The sequence below is a fragment of the Lycorma delicatula genome, chromosome 12, assembly GCF_047948215.1.
Source record: "Lycorma delicatula isolate Av1 chromosome 12, ASM4794821v1, whole genome shotgun sequence".
In the NCBI taxonomy this organism is placed as follows: Eukaryota; Metazoa; Arthropoda; class Insecta; order Hemiptera; family Fulgoridae; genus Lycorma; species Lycorma delicatula.
The window spans coordinates 57,311,315-57,325,073 of record NC_134466.1 but is presented as its reverse complement, the minus strand read 5'-3'; positions in this window follow the sequence as shown (position 1 = coordinate 57,325,073).

Genomic DNA, 13,759 nt, shown 5'->3' with positions numbered 1-13,759 from the left:
AGGAAAAACAAAAATTTGTTTGATTAAAATGCACAAATTATTTTATTTATCTTTTACCCATCCAATGCAGTTCATATCAGAGACTCTGCCATTCCAATCACACTTTGCCATTGATAATGTGATCTTGGCTTTCTTCCATGAGCAACAACCGCTGAGACCTTCACTGAAAGTGCTCTATAGACACTAAAAGGTGATATGTTAACACCATATTCATATATTTTTGTGCTCAAATCCTTGCTTGCTGATTTTCTAATGTTTAAAACCATATTTTTCAATTTTCTTAGACTTCTCTAGAACAAAATTTTCATCCTCGGACACTTTCCAATATGATTTTATTGGTTTACTGTACCTAAAACAATACCATGTTAATCCTAATCATAAATATTCACTGTTTTAGCAATATCTGCCTAAGTATAACATCTCTTTTCTAACAGGGCCTAAAGAACACACATTTTTCTTGGTGATAAATCATTTTCTTTCCCCATAAACTCAAAAGTTCAATAGCCAGCAAAATATTTAATCGAGAAGGCGAAAAGTATTGAAGAGTGAGTAAAAATATTCACAACACTTTAAACCTTAAATGAAATTATTAAGTGATACACTAATCAATTAAACATTATCAAACATAATACTTTCAATACAAATTGGCTTGAAAACGAAAACAAAGCTGCTAAATCATGAAAACTCATAACAACAGTCTTGCCAACCAACCTATGACTAAAATAAAATATTATGATGTAAACAGCTGTGAATAAATTGGCATAATGTTAAATAAGGTATATAATACAATAAACATGCTAGTTAAATGAGTTATTAATTTTGTGACTTTAGTCTGATACGAGGGTTATTTTTTTTCAAGGTCCGATCGGTCGCGAAATAAAAACCCGCGCAAAAAACCTTTGCGCATATGTGTTGCGCAGCGTCTCTAGTATGGCCTTCAATCACGCCGCGTCACTTAGTTTAGTTCTGAACACGCAGCTAGCACGTAAACATGTCTACAACAATAGCATCTCCCATCAAGTGTGAAGTGCGTGCGGTAATTCGATTTCTTCAGGCTGAGGGGTGTAATGCAGCTGAAATTCATCGACGAATAAGTAATGCGTACGGTGAAACTTCAATGAGTGACAGCAAGTGCGACAATGGTGCAGGACGTACAGATCTTTATGATGCAGGCGGTCAGGGAAGGAAGCGAGTGTCAATCGATGATCTCGTTGAGCGAGTGGATGAGGCAATTCGAGAAAATCGTCGGTTCACAATTTCTGTATAGAGTGATTCGTTTCCTAAAATTTCAAGGTCAGCTCTCTACACCATTGTGAGTGAGAGACTTCAGTACCTCAAACTGTGTGCAAGATGGGTTCCCAAGATGCTGTCCGACCATCACAAAACAATGAGAATGGACGCCTCCCTAACGTTTCTCCAGCGCTACCACAATGAAGGAGAAGATTTTTTGAACAAAATTATCACAGGGGACGAGACTTGCGTCCATTTCGAAACTGAAGAAACAAAAGAACAATCCAAACAGTGGATGCATTCTCATTCTCCCAGTAAACCAAATAAGTCTAAGCGAACCTTCTACAACAGAAAGTGTATGGCTACTGTGTTCTGGGACTGGGATGGAGTTCTCTTGGTGGAATTCATGGAACGTGGCACGACCATCACTGCAGCCTCATACTGCGTGACTCTTCAACGTCTACGAAGAGCAATTCAGTATAAAAGGAAAGGAATGTTGTCATCAAGCATTGTCTTTCTCCATGACAATGCTCGACCGCACACTGCAGCTGTAACAAAGAAGCTCCTGCAGCGTTTTCGTTGGGAAGAATTTGATCACCCACCATACAGCTCGGACTTGGCTCCATCCGATTTTCACCCCTTTGCTCACATGAAACACTGGCTAGGAGGGCAAACATTTTGGCACAGACCGGCGTAGAAACATGGCTGAAAACACAGGCGGCTCCGTTCTATGACGAGGGTATTGAAAATTTGGTACCACGCTACGACAAATGTCTAATACAGAGTGGCGACGATGTAGAGAAATAGCGTAACTATGTACTTGTTACAAATAAAATTTTTTTTATTTTCACTGTGGTTTTAATTTCGTGACGATCGGACCTTGAAAAAAAACAACCCTCGTAGTTTGCCACCTCTGTACATGTTGGCTACTTTTATTTGCGTAAATACATTATTTATATCTTTGGAATGGGTAAATGTAAGATCTACATACCACTAAACCCAATTAACAATTTAACTCTCTCTCTCTCTCTCTGTGTGTATATTTATATAATTTTTTTTTGTCTTCTGTCATTTGACTGGTTTGATGCAGCTCTCCAAGATTCCCTATCTAGTGCTAGTCGTTTCATTTCGGTATACCTCCTACATCCCTAACAATTTGTTTTACATATTCCAAACGTTGCCTGCCTTCACAATTTTTTCTTCTACCCGTCCCTCCAACATTAAAGCGACTATTCCAGGATGCCTTAATGTGTGGCCTTTAAGTCTGTCTCTTCGTTTAGTTATATTTTTCCAAATGCTTCTTCATTTGTCTACTTGTCTGATTTTTAACATTCTCCTATAGCACCGCATTTCAAAAGCTTCTAATCTTTTCTTCTCAGATACTCTGATCGTCCAAGTTTCACTTCTATATAAAGCGACACTCCAAACATATACTTTCAAAAATCTGTCATTTAAATTCATTTTTGAATTAAACAAATTATATTTCTGACTGAAGGCTCATTTCACCTGTGCTATTCGGCATTTTATATCGCTCCTGCTTTGTCCATCTTTAGTAATTCTACTTCCCAAATAACAAAATTCTTCTACCTCCATAATCTTTTCTCCTCTTATTTTCACATTCAGTAGTCCCATCTTTGTTATTTCTACTACATTTCGTTATATAAAATTAATTTATTTAAATTAAATGTTTTGTACTCCATATTTCTGAGTATATTTTTTGAATACAGTACTGTATGGTAGCATGCTGCCATAGTGCAAAAGCGCTTTGAAATGAAAAAAAAGTAAGGCAAGGGTGTTCTTTAATTCTGTACTATCTGTAGTGGCTGAATATGTATATATTATTTAATTAACTATTATATATATATATATATATATCACAATTATAATATTAATATTTAACCACCCATACCTTTGATGAAAAGAATATTTTGAGCATTTATTTGTTAAGAAATCAACTTATGAAGAAAAATTTAAGCCTATAAAATTTTTACAATTTTACAAACTTTTTTTATTTTGAATGGGAGATACGATAGAAAATGCTTCCAGCCCAATCTTTCCATCCTGGTCTGGCTTGAATTTTTCATATACTACTACTACTACTAAGTTTAATATTCCCATGACAAGAAATTGTGAGTTTATGTTTTAAATTAATCATCTAATAAAAAATTACTTTTCCAGCTATATGAAATACAACAATTAGGAAAAATATTAGAATTGATCAAGATTTTGGATAACTGGGTTTTTGTGTATCATGGTTCAAAGAATTCAAAAAAGCAAAAACAAACTTCAGCACAATTCTAAATGTATGTGGGTTGACATCTATTTTGCTTAATATTTCTGGAATGGATGAATGTACAATTATGAATTTGCTATGGTGAGTCACACATATTTATAATATATATATATATATATATATATAATTAATTTAAATAAAAATTGAATAATGGGATGGCATATAACCTTTTAACAAACCTGCTATGGTGGTTAAAGATAGCCAGGAAAATTTTTATTTGTATCATCAGCCATTTAACTGGTTTGATGCACACTCCAACCCTTTTAGTTGTTATATATTGTTCTAATATATGTTTTCCTCTGGAGTTTTAATTTTTGTTACTTTCTTTTATCAATTTCTTTATAAGATAAATGCTATCATTACAAGATTCAGCCATAAATTTTCCTCCTCTATTCAATATTTACTACCATATTTTTGTAACACATTTCTAAAATAAATATTCTTGAAATGAAATAAGAATAGAAATTCCTTTTATTCATGGATTTTCAACTGTTCATATATCAATAACACAAAAAGCATTACAACTGTTTAGAATTTCTTATTAATGTTAGCTGTGTATTTGATTCTAACAGAATTATTTTTTGTACGAAAGCTCTCACTGTTTACACCATTCTGCTTTAGATATCTTTCTTATTTTAACTAACTTTTTCTTATTACATAAATAATGAAAAATACTAATTTATTATAGTTTTCTATCATTTGGTTGAAAGTAATGCTTGAAAAAAACATTAAAAAAATATAGATAAATGTTGAATAGAGAACCTCCTCCTTTTTTTTTTAACTGGTTACAAATTTAATAGTTACACCTAGTAGTTATTTTCTAAATTTTTAAAGTCTTAAATTTAGCCATCATAATTTATTGCATAACTAAACAAAGGTCATACATATGTTATTAGTTTACTAAAAAAATAGACATGAAAAACCTACCCAAAATCTTAAGACAATAATGAATATGAATTATGTTTATTTATTATAGAAAGACTAAAAATAGCCAATTAGTTCTTCAAATATTTAAAATTTAGGGAAGGAAACCACTTCACTGTTGATATTTGGAAGAGAAATTGTCAAATTTACTACACGATTCTGCACAGCTATTGTTCCAGCTAGCTACAAGGTCTGTTCAGAAAATAACTAAACATTTTTAATTATGCCCCAACGGAGATATTTAGTGATGTGTGGTTCGCAGCATTGTATTCTGCATAACCTCTTCTGTAACCACATGTTCTTGGATTGTTGATATGTTGTTTAGTTTTTGTGTTAATGTTATTTGAATTCAACGTGTTTAAAATGTTAGTAATGATTTCTGTAAAGTGAGATTTTCAGAAGTAACGATACAACATAAAATTTTACGTGAAACTGGGGGAAACTTTCACAGAAAAATTTCAACTTTTGAAATGTACTTACAGAGATGATGCTCTAGGTTGTACGCAATGTTATGACTGATTTTCATGATTTAAAAGTGGTTGTCAGTTAATTGAAGATCCCCTCGACCAGGAAGGCCTTGGTCTTCAACTGATGACACCAGCATTCAGATAATCAACGATCTGGTGCATGCAAATCGCTGATTGACTGTCAGAGAACTTGCAGAAGAGATTAGCATCTCTATTAGTTCACGCCTTCTGCAAAGCATTTTGACTGAAAAATTGAACATGTATGAAGTTGCAGCATAGTTTGTTCTTTGTTTGATGACCAAACACCAAAAAGAATGAGTGGATGTTTGTTGGCAACTTCTTGAATAAGCCAATGACAATGAAACATTCATGCAAAGGATCATAATGGAAGATGAAAGCTGGGTTTATAGCTACGACACCGAGACAAAAGTTCAATCTTCACAATGGATTGGTAATTGATCTCCACGCCCCAAGAAAGTACAACAGTCCGGATCCGATAAAGTGATGCTCTCTGTTTTTTCAATTTAAATGGAACTGTGCATTTTAAATTCTTGCCTCAATGTGAAACAGTGAACCGTGTACTATCAAAGCGTCTTTTAAAGGCTACATGAAAAATTTGCAAAAAGAGACCAGAGTTGTGGCGAGATACCTCTTGGTTTCTTCACTTAGACAATGCGCCAACTCACACACTCAGCTTTGTCAATTCGTCAGTTTTGTGTCAAAAATCGGATGACTGTCCTCCCTCAACCTCCTTTCTCGCCAGAACTGGTTCTTTGTGATTTTTTTTTATTTCTGAAATTTTCCAAAATTAAAATCTGTGATGAAAGAACACTGTTTTGAGACTATTGATGGCATTTAAGTAAATTTGTCACGGACCTTAAGAGCCATTTCAAATGAAGCTATCCACGATTATTTCATGAAGTGGAAACACCGCTGGGAAAAGTGTATGAATAGGGGGAGTGTTTGAAGGGGCCAAGGACCAATAATCTGTAAAATTAATAATAAAGATTAAAAAAATAAATCTCAGTTGTTTTCTGAACAGACGTCATATAATCTCTTTTTCAAAATATACTTTGAGGATTATCCAATTAGTGAATCCATACATTATTAGTTCAACACTAAATAAGCTAAGTTAAAATTTTATAACTGGTAATTTTACGGAGATTTCGTATGTAATAACATTTTTAAATTACTCCTCTGTATAAGGTATGACACATTGAAAAACAGATGCTGAAATGGGTATTCCATAAAAAAATTAAGCACTGGTTGTATGTCATTCAAAAGTAGCTTTTACGTTCATAAGTTTTTCTTAATTTAGCTAAAAATAAAAGCAAAACAATACATTTATTATTTTATTGGTATACATTTATATATACAAATCATTTATATAAATTACAAGTAAACAAAAATTTATAAATATATATAATTATCTTAGAATAACTAATAACTTAATTTTTAAGACAACAGTACACTCTTAACATATAATAAAATAATAATAATAAAAAAACTCAATCTTTAGATACATAAAAATATATTATTATTATTAAATATAATACATAATTTTTAAATATATATATTTATATACAGAATGTACAAAATCATCACGAAATACACTGAAAAGACAAATCATCCTTCACCACATTAAATAATAATAAATATAAATAAATAAATATATATATATAAATTAATATAACTTTTTAATGAATGCTGTTGAACAAACTTTTTTAAAAATTTTAATTTTTATATTGCACTTTTATCTAATAATTTTCCATTACAAGATGAAAAAAGAAATCAAGTACATCATTTTGGTTATAACTAAAATATTTAATATGATGAAACAGTTTTATTACTGTTCCCTTTATAATTATGAAAGCCGAGTCATTAATTTTTGTCTATAAAAAAATCATACTTTTTGGAGTGTAAGCTCTCAAGTGTAGAGCTCTTTAAGCTCTATAAGGACAGCCAATAAATATTTGCATTATAGATACAACAAATTGTATTTGATACATAAGGCATTGTTTTTATAACTGTTGTCAAACTATGTTCTTACAATATTATCATTATATAAATAAATTCAATTGTTTTTCTTATTAAACATTGACAAAAATAATAAATTAAAAATTATTTAAATATTACAAATGGTTGATTGTGCTACATAGTAAAATAAAGATAATTCATTATTTTTTACGATGAGGATATTAAAACTAACCATATAAATGAAATATTATTAAATAAACAATTGTTTACTGTATTTTTTTTCTTCATTATTTTGGTTTAAATTAAATACAGGGTACAGTAAGATGTTGAAACCAAACAATTCAATGCGATATGTAAATCTACCATGTCTTATTGAACTTAGATTTGGGTGAAATAATCTTTAATACTTCATAATTTATACTAAGAAAGGTTAAAACTAAATATATTTATAAAGTACCTAATGCTGGCAATTTTTATTACGATCGTTTGGATGCATTAGAAACTGATTTAGTTTGGATGCTAAAGATTATAATTTAGAAGAACATTTGCCCAATAGGCACCAGAATTCCTTGTTGACTATAGCAGCTTCCTTGTTAGATCACACCCTAGAGTCGCAATGATTGTATAGGTTCCAGGATACTCATAATTAACTTGTAGGGTCAGAAAAGAAAATGTTAAAAAGGCAATAATGAATATCAAAGGAGTAAGTTGATTGAAAAGATGATATAGGCTTGAAAGAACTGCAGTACAAGATAAAATAAAAACCCACCTGCATGAAAGGTAAGATGCATTTAATTGCATCTTATTCAAAAAGCTAAGCTAACATTTTTTATCATTAATTCCCAGAGATTTATGTTTATCGTAATTATTTAGACTTGGACAGATCAAAAATGAACTAAGAGAATTTGAAAATATTTCAAGTCCCAATCAGTATTAAGATATTGCAAGTAAATCCAGTAGATGTAACTACATGACAAACTTGGTTATTCATTTCAGATTTAAGTAATTTAAAAAATAATTATGAGTAATAAATAAACAGAACTGTCCCATACAAAGAATCTGTTTCATGGATTCATGTTGATGACTAGGGATGATATAATTTTATAAGAAATCATACGATCCATTCAATCATTTAAAAAAATGAATTCATATTGACTAATGAAACAAAAAGGTAATAATAGAAGAAAGAATGCAATTAATCCACCTATTATTATTAACAGAGCTGAAAAATAAATACCTCTTCTGAATCCTAAAAAAATGCTAATTTAGAAAACATATTACATATACTGACTAAGTGTATGGTTTTATAACCAAACTAAAGAAAACAATTTCTTAAATTTAAAAAAAATTTAATACTATATTATATTACTTATTAAATTCTTATGTGCAATATTTTTTTTTTTAACTAAAATTTTCTTAATACTGTGATCTTTGTTTAAAAATCTTTCATGAAAAACAAAAAAAAAATGAAAGTTTTCATGAAAGAATGCTCTGTTAGTATATTGAAGGACAAAGATTTAAGTATTTGGAAAGTTTGATTTGAAATTATAGCCTTTTGGAAGAAGTTAAAAATAAAATACTCGTGGGGAAAAAATCTTTTGAAGAGGTTAATATTATTGAAAACAAAAGAGTCCAAACTGAACTGAAGGAAAGATTTGTCAAAGCTTACATAGCGTATGTAATAATATGGATATGAACTACAGATGATCAGAAAAAAGAAAGAATTTTGAATTGTGGTTGTGAAAAACAATGGAAGAAAGGGAACAAAATCACCATAACTTACAAAATAAGTGAACTGGATAGACAAATGAGGAATGACCAAGTACTGAGAAAAAACAAAAAAAAAAAAAACAGAATTTGAAGTGATACGGAAAAGGAAAACATCTTATGACATATCCTGCTATCAAATTGTTTTGGTAAAAGATCACAGATCAAAAAGTGGAAGAAAAATGCTTATAAACAACAGAAAGGGAAGGTAAAAGAAAATGAAAGATATTCAGGATTTTAAGTGGATGGGGAAACAAGAAAAAAACTGTGATTGACAGAAAATAAAATAAATTCAAAATTATATAATGAAGCAATTAAAATAAGGAGCCCATAAATGTACCCAACATCATTCACGCGAATGCAGTATTCTTAAAACTGATCAAAAACTGGTTACACATTGGAATTTTCCCTACTGGTAAAATGTCTAGACATGAGTAAAAGTAAATAATTAAAATGTTCTAATCTCTGCCAAGATTATAAAAAACAACTATTATGAACGACTGTTAGATATATGGATTAAACCAATACCTATCTTTATTTATGATAAAACTTTATCTATGGTATGCAATAAATAACATCTTAAGTTTCTTCTCATCAATAAGTTATTTTTAAACATTTTTGTGTAATTACAAACTTTGTAAAAACGTTATTTTAAATTAATGAGAAAATTTTATTAAGAATTTCTGACCCTGCTATAATTTTGAATACAATTTAATTTACTCCTGCAAAACAGAACAATTGCTCATGTTCTGATATTTCTTTCAGAAGTTACAATATTAAGTATCTATTGAATACTGCTTAGAAAAATAAAGTTTTTCAATGAAAACCAAAATTATCCATCCAAGTTTACCCATTAAAATTTACTGGAATTAATAACTTTTCTTATATACCCAAAAAAATATTTTTTGTTAATGAAAGATATTCAGAACTTTGCAAAAATTTAGGTAAAGGAAATCTTTAATACAAATTATCTACTATTTAAATAATACGGCTAGTAGCTGCTACTTATAATTCTGGCATGAAACAATTTTTGTCCTTAAGTGGGAGTCAGTTGATTCTTTTTAAATTTTGAGAAAAAAATACTCAGATAACATCATGATGCTTAACTTTGTATTATTTTCACAATGAGATCTTTGTTAGTACATAGTTTGGTGCTACAAGCAATACCTTTCACTTTATTGCTTAAAAACTTTGATGGATTATGTTGATATTGTAACAATTTTAAAAAGTGCCAAATCATATCAAACAGTTTGAAAAGCATTAGGTATTGTTAAAACTGTACAGAGAAAATTGAGAAAAGATTTAGTAAATCAGGCACTGATCATTCCAAGAGGATAGGCAAGCGAACAAATTATCCCTTAACAGTTTTATGCACTATTTTCTTTGATTAAAGCTAATTGAAATGTGAGCTGTAAATACTGGCAACGAATTTATTGAATATTTTTAAATAAAAATTAAAAAAAGTTTACTCAAGGCTTTTGAAAACATTATGAGGCCAAGCTATGCTCTCCAAAGTAAATTCTGTCTCAAATATATAAAAAAGAACAAAGTTTTTAGGCAGAATTTTTAATGGTTAAAAGTATTGTAGACATTGCTTTTCAGATAAATGTCAATCCGAGTTTGGAAATGTTTTAGTGCAATGTACAGAGTTAGAGAAGTTTCTGCGTACTTATACTCACAATTTAATTTAAACCTAGAAGTTTTTTTAAATAAATTTAACAAATAGTTTTATTGCGTAAAGCAATAAATAAAATAAATAATACCTCATGTATATATTTTTTTGAAGGTGAGAGTATAAACAATATAATACAATGTAAATAAGTGACATCATGCTCTACGCACAACAATGGCTGCTTATTTCTTTTCTCTTAACAATTTTATATGGGTTATTCTCAAAGTTTTATTCACTCTTCAGCGAGTTATCTGAAGCAAACAGTTTATATAAGCCTGAATGATAGAAATAATTTAATTTTTTGGTTACAGCTAATAAAAAAATCTAATTCTATTTCAAAGATAACATAATGTTATATTGAAATTTTAATACCTAAATTGCAGGGAAAATAATTGATATTGCTTGACCTGAAATATTTTTAAAGTTGGTCCCAAAGCTGTATCATCAATTTTTTCAAAAAGATATCTGATTTTAATTACCTAAATTTTCTCAACAACACAAAGTTATAATATTTGCTTTCCAATATACTATACTGTTCTAGAAGTTTCATTTAATACAATTAGAAAAAATATATATATATTACCTCTGTAATTTGATTCCAAGAATTTTAAAATAGACAAAATACTCAAAATTTTTAATGTGTTTCTGAGTAGAAATCAGGCAGAGATTTAATTGTTTCTAACTTGAACACAAAAATGTTCACATGAACATTTTCTCTGACTCAAGTACGTGTTCTATAAGGAGGAGTTTCATAAAACCCAAATGATGGATTATCTTGAATTCCCTTTACAAAAATTAATAGTAAAGTTTTAAACTGTGAGTGTACATTTTGCTTTGCTATCCTACTTCTAAAGAGAGAATTAAGTTACATTTCAGCTGCTGATCTCTGTCTGTTTTATGTAATGTGGGGTCACCATAATCAGGCGCATGGTTATTTTCAGTCCATTCATTATTGGGACCTTTATACAATTATATAAGGTACCTTTATATAATTGTTAACATTTCACATGCATCTGAAGCAGCATCTTGTTATACTTATGGTTTCCAGTTATTTGAAATGTTTTATTTATTTATTTATTTTTATTTAATTTTCAATCTAATGTAATTTTTCCTGTTTCCAAACAGGTAAAGAATCATTTTTATTAATTATGTCTTTTTTAGAACTGATTTTTGTATTTATATGTTTAAATCTCTTGTATAATTTAAAATTATTTTCATAAGAATTAAATAGCATAAGTGACAAAATTTTCTTTTTTAATTTTACTGAACCTCTTCCCCTCCCAACAACCTGTACAACATATAATATGTTAATAATTATATTTTTTTATCACACTTTATGTTTTAACTTTATATGTTAGGTTATTAGTTTATTTTCCAAGATGTACCTTCATTGACTTTACTAAAAATTAATTATCTCTAAATATATTTTCTAATTGTTTCTAGAAGTTATTCGAAATCAAAATTTTTCAAAGCTATTACAAAAAATATAAAAGTCAATTAATGAAGTAGCATTTAAAAATATTATACCATTTATGCCAGAGTAACATAATGTAAACATTCATACTTAAAGAAATTTGTGATATTACATTACTTTAATAATGACAAGGAAAACTTATTCTAAATTTGCTTGGTTGATGTACATGACCATATGAAACTCTGTGTTCAGAATGGCAAATAAGAAATTTTTTTATCCCTAATCTGTACCAGGCTTTCAAGATGTACCTATTTTTTGAGATTCCAAAAAATAAAAGAATATAATTAATTTTTCAGTAATTTAAGTTATTGAAAGAAAATTCATCATGTAAGGAGACATTGTTTTTTTTCAGCAGTGTAAATGTTAATAATATCATATATTTTAGAAATAAAACAACTAAACAATTATCTGTAGCAAATCATAACCTGAAATCTGATAACACTTTTTAAAGAAGTATAAATGATTAAAGTTAAAAATTAAACATAACAAAAAATCAAGAAAAATAATAACAATAAGCAGAGACAAAAACTTAAAGTAAAGTAAGTTTAAAATTAAATAAGCATCATTAGATAACGCATAGGATAGCTAGCTAGCTTCTATGTATCTTGATGAAAAAAAAAAATTGATCGATAAAAATTATTTTTATAATTACAAAATAGCAAAATAATAAATCTAGAGGAAAATTTTATTTTCTTTATCATACATTTTAAAACATTTCATTAACTGAACTAGGTCAGTTCCATAATATATTACTTTTTCTATTAATCTTTTACCTTTAATTATTTCTGTTCCAGAACAATAAAATAATTTAACATATTTAAAAAAAAAAAATAATTAAAAATTATCGGCAAGATTATTTTATTAATAATAGGATAATTTATTCATAATTTTTTACAATTAACTACAGTAGTTTTTCTTTTACACAACAAATCAGTAAAAAATAGCTCTGGATGAATTAAAAACATAAAATATTATTAACAGCTTAATTTTAAATTATATGGAAATTGTTCTTCCAGAACATTTTTACAGAGTTAATTATGCAATGCTTCTTCAAATGAGCTAATGATGGAAATTTAACAAAAACAACATAAGTAATGAACATACACAAAACACAAGTAAAACAAAATATTTAATTATATGACAGAGAAATTACCTAACAACACAAGCACAATTAAAAGAGTGTCATACATAACGCTTTGAAGAAGCAGTTGCAAAATTAAATTCAGAAAGATCATTTGAAGAACAATTTGTATATAATTTAAAACAGTTGATAATGATTTTTTAGATTTTTAAAATGTAAATTTTTTAGGAAAAAACTTTTCCTAACATAATGAATGTTTGCATTTAATTACAAAAATTATATTTCTTTATAATGTGATGATTTTGAAGAAACAACAGCATTAATTAACTTTCACTTGTTTCAATATTACTTTTATATAAATCAGATCTACTAGAATTCATTACCTATAAAATATAGAATAATTTAAAACTTGACATCATAATTAAAATGTACATCATTTTGTGGACAAATAATGTTCAACATGTAAAAAAATGGAACATAAGTAGACTAAATATAATAATTGTCAATAAACAGATTCTACTTTCTTCCATAATATAAAAATATGTTGGCAATTATGAGGCTAAAAATTATTTATTTTTATGGATAAAAATATTAAGTAATTAATAATGATTTCATGTTGTGGAATAATTAGAAACTATAAATACACAGTATAATAGCAAAATGAGGCTGTTATTTCTTTACTGACATTAGCATTGGAAATCGGAAACTAGGAGTTGATGAACTGACAGAAAATACTTTGAAGGTTAACATGGATAAAAGAAATTTTACAATACTTAAGATTACTTATAATCTAGTAAATCGTCGATGAAGTGTGTTAACCTGCTAACTCCATCTTTGGGCTATTTACTGATTTTCATAACACTGGAAATACGAA